Raw genomic sequence first — 5,145 nt, 5'->3', positions numbered from 1 at the left:
CTAGAAGTTACGCATTGCTGAGGCAGACCTTTTTTCACTTCGCGTTCTCCCGGACTAGTTGCCAGCAGTAACACGATCGATTCCACAATAACATTGTGCAAATAGTCAAAAAATATCACAAAATATACATTTTCTTGTGGGCTGTATATATATTTCAACGATTCGCCGAATATATGTGTGTGGATCTTCAATCCTCTGAACTTTTATTCTTACTTTAGGTAAGATCAAATTGTTGTTTGAACCAAATGCTTATTTTGTTTTCCTTAGGGCCTTCTTTACTCTTAAGCGGTGCTTACCCATGCGCTTAAACCTGGTTTGAGAATCTACTTTCAATAAGAAAGAAGCGCTCTAAAAGACTTCACAAGGCCAAGGATTCTAGGACTCCATGCCACAGCTTTGTCTGTTTGACAAAGTTATACTGATCTGATTAATATCTAATTACATTTACACACTAAGTATGTCGCCTTAAACATTGAGTCAGATCACTTTTTGAAAAATAGATAGTGAAATAGTAGAAAGATCACTTTTCATTTCGTTAGACAACATGAAGACGTTTTATAGAAGAAAACTTATAAGTATTATTGACTCCAGAACGATTATGTAGTAGTGTTACTAGAAAAAAAATGCATAACATTAAATTTTGAAAACAGCTTATGATTTTGTTAGAGAGGGCACAAATTTTTTGATAATTTTCGTACATATACATGATATGGTTTCAAGTTAAATTTGTTTGAAATCTATGGCGAATTCGTTAAATTTCGTTAAAAGTTAGTTTTTTCAGCGAAATTTTGTAATTAACGAACGAAACGAAATCAAGAAATCAGATTTCGCCATGTTCAAATTCCCATGAATTTCGCAATTTCGTTTCGAACCACCTGAAAGAAATTCTTTCGAATAACTGTAGTGCCATTCATCACAATGAAATAGAGCAAATTTCTGTCCGTCCGCATGTATGTGTTATAAGTGAGTTTCTGAATCAAAGATCACTGCTCGCGCTCGTATTTAGAAGGCACCACCCTCCCTATTTTAGTGTACTAGAGTCTGGGACTCGTCGTGCGACAGAAAAATCCTCCAGGAAATACCCACTAAAGAAACACCTTGGCTTCAACAGGTCCTCTCGAAACCTTTTGGTATCACTTCGAAGTAGACTCTTCGCATTCAGCACCTTCCCAAGTTGGCGCCTCTTTAGTTCTGGCTAGTCTCGCAATGTTTGAGCTCTTTAGGTCCTGAGATTCACTTGAATTTTGGATCTTGTGGCCCAAAATGCGAGGAAATGGGATGACACAGTCTCGGATGCTCACGATTGACATGCTGAGAAGAATGTACATCACACGCTGCTGGTAAATTACTAAACCCACATTCTTCTTCTATCACAAAATAGCCAAAAAAAAATCTCTTGCATAGGACGCAATGACTATTTTTAAAGTTATTTGCGCAAGACGAAAATGAACATTGAACAGAGGCTTATGCAAATGTTTCTGGGGATAGTTTTCATCAGCGGTTTTGCTTTGCTAGAAAATTCCTTCATATCAGATATTTTTTATGTTAAATGGTGGCCCTAAAAACAATCGTATTTAATAACGCGTCTTTACATTTAAGCTTCCAGTCACCAAACAATGGTTCAACTCTTGCAAGGAATTTCACTTGCTGCCGACATGGTTCGTAGACACCTGACACCAATGACAACAACAAGAACTACTTGGAATGCAACATACATACAAGAAGTCACACAACTGAATTCTTCTAACTGTCTCCATTACGGATCCGTAGTCCTTGACTCTATGAGTTCGTAGACATCCTGGAGCTCACAACAAAAAGAACTACATGAAATACAAACATGTACCAAGAAAGCTCACAAAACTTGTTTATTCTCCAGTAACAGCCTCCATTACGGAGGTTGACCACGACCTTGAATCTATGGAGTTCAGACTACATGTATCATTACAACAAGAAGAACTACTTAGAAATACGAACGTATACCAAGAAGGGTCACACAACTTGTTTATTCTTCAATAACTGCTTCCATAACGGAGGTTGATCCGCAGCCCTTGACCCTATGGAGTTTGTAGACTACCTAACCAATGATACAACCAGAACTCTTGGAATAAACGTATACCAGGTCACACAACTTGTTTATTCTTCGATAACTGCTCCATTACGGAGATTGACCCACAGACCTTGACTCTATGGAGTTCGTAGAATACCTGAGCTCACGACAACAACAAAACCACTTGGAATATAAACATACCAAGAAGGGGTTATACATCTTACGGAGGTTGATTCACAGACCTTGACTCTATGGAATTCGTAGACTTCCTGGAGCCCGACAAAATCAAGAACTACTTAGGATGACACGGGAAGCACAAACAATCAAATCGTCATCATTTCACTTGAATGCTTAATTATTTTCTACAACAAATATGATTTTGAAAAAGTATCACGGCGCGTGCTTATTCGCAATCTACATGCTGATACACAGTTAAATCAAACAACTGAAACCGAAATACGCCGCTTCAAAATTACGAGGTGGCATGCTAGAAAAAGAAAGATAGGAAAAATAACACGGTGTGTAGTGTTCACCGAGTCACCTTAAATGCAAACATATAAGAAGTCGTCACACAACTTGTTTATTCTTCAATGACTGCATCCATAACGGGATTGATCCACAGACCTTGACTCTACGGAGTTCGTAGACTACCTGAGGCCACGACAACAACAAGAACAACGGAATACAAACATACCAAGAAGGGTCACGCACCTTGTTTATTCTTCAATGATTTCCGTAATATGGAGTTTGATCCACGATCTTGGCTCTATAGAGTTCTAGACTACTGAAAGCCACGACAACTATAAGAACTACTTGGAATACAAACATATAGCAAGAGGGTACACAACTTGTATTCTTCAATAACTGCTTTCACTAAGGATTGATCCACAGACCCATATGTGAGTTCGGACTACCTGGGACCAATGATCACGACCAGAACTATGAATGCAAACATGTTTTAAGAAGACGACAACTTGTTTATTCTTCAAAATCTGCCTCCATTACGAGATTGATCCGAAGACCTTTACTGTATGGAGTTCGTAGGCTACCTACAACCCATGACAACAGGTAATACCACTTCGCATGAGCATAAGTTCTGTTCTAGAACATCCAGCAGTCTTAGATCATCTAAAACAACTTTCGAAACTAATTCAAATTTGCCTCATACAAATGTTGAAACATTTTTACGCTGCTAGAGGCGAAAAGAGAAATTTTTGAATTTGGAGCGTAAAAGAGGAGCGTAAAACAGGATTTACAGTAATTGGATTCGATTGAAACTTGTCACATATTTTCGGTGTAGAGATAGCTAGGAATGGGCGATATCGATACGATATATCGGAATCGATATTTTCCTCCGATAATCAATATTGTATTGATTTTTTTATTGCGATATTTGACCGTATCGATTTTTGAAGCTGATGTCGGAGTTCGATGTTTTTAATTTACGAGACATAATCCGTAATACAAAAGGTGGAAAATACAGGCAAACATTAGATACATCGATGATCTGAAAAGCTATAGTTTAATTTTTTTGCTCGTGCTTAGTTTTCGGACGTATCGATATATCGAAATATCGATGTTTCAGCGCCGATATTTTTCGACAATCAAAACATCGATCCGGCAGTATCGATATTTTTCCGAAAACGCCCATTCCTGATAGACCATTTCCACTAATTTAAAAAAAATGACCCTCGAATCATTTATAAAAGGTCGAATGTGTTTTCGAGCAAATTAATTTAAAATACAACTCGGAAAACGAAAAACTGTCTGAGAATGAATTGTAGGTGTCTAAAAGGGTTTTACACAGATAAAATCGATAATTAATGTAAAAAATCAATATTTAAAAATCTCATATTTTAAATATTTCATTTCGTTAATTTTTCACCAGATTTTAAATTTTCCATTTTACCAGAGGAACTAAACTAAACAGTTCTCCGACAGTGATCATGTAACCAGGGCTATACTATAAGTTACGGACGTAAATGCAACCAGAGTCAAATTGCTGGAACGGCAACTGTTAGCGTCAACTCTAAGCCTAGCCATTGGACCGACGTACCGAGACCAACACCTTGCACATTCCGCACCGGTGTTATTGAGCCGAACGACGCCCATGATTGATGGTTCTTGCCAGTATCAGCATAAAGTATTCCCCACAGGTTCCATAATTAGTTAACAACAAAATTATTCGTATTTCTTCACTGAGCAGACAGGTCGATTGTTTAGTTTTTTAAAACGCATTCTCGAACGACCAAAAACATAAGTGGCGCAGTTGGATCCGGTAGTTTTCGGTTGTGATAAGTAAAGCGAAATCGCCCGCCAACTGAAGAACGTGGGAATAACGTCACCGAAAGGACATCTTTTTTTTTATCTTTCGTTTATTTGAAAGGCCTATTTGCCGTGAAGGTTACGGAGCCGAACTCAAGCTTAAATAATACATTTCTTTTGATTCTATATAGTGTTAGTTTTGGGGAACCGAAAGACGCGGTTTAGTCATAGGTTACAATACAGTAGGGAAAGGAAAGGATTTTAGGTGCTTAAGACACATGTTGGATGTTCTCAAAGTTGACATTCCACTCATTTTACATCTGTAATGGACAAACAAACTTTTTTGAGACAACGACGAGAGGAAGACATACGGAAGGATTAACGACAGACATGGAAATGTACAACAAGAGGAAGACTCGATATGGGGTACGACAGACAAGGGAATGGGCAGACAATGATTACAGTTTTACATCAGCAACTTTCAAAATTGTGGACCAGGACATGTACTCGAGATCAAGGCCCTGACAACACTTCCCAATAGGCTTTGGTTGTTTTCCTTGACCTGAGATGTTCAGTTAGCGCAGATTCAGCCACGATTCCTCGCACGCCCATAATGACATGATCGAGTCCGATAACTCGCCGCAAACACAGAGATTTCCTTCCGAGACCCCACCCTGAAAGATGTGCATTTAAAGGTAGTGGTTGACATTAGAACATGGTTCGTCAATGAAGCTCTCGTCCCATATTCAATTTTTTGAACTATGGACGTTTGACACCTGCGGCGAATTGAACACAGCCATCTACCAACTCCCATTTGTCCATTTCTTGCCAGC

Source organism: Armigeres subalbatus, chromosome 2, assembly GCF_024139115.2.
Source record: "Armigeres subalbatus isolate Guangzhou_Male chromosome 2, GZ_Asu_2, whole genome shotgun sequence".
NCBI lineage: Eukaryota > Metazoa > Arthropoda > Insecta > Diptera > Culicidae > Armigeres > Armigeres subalbatus.
This window is presented reverse-complemented; position numbering follows the sequence as displayed.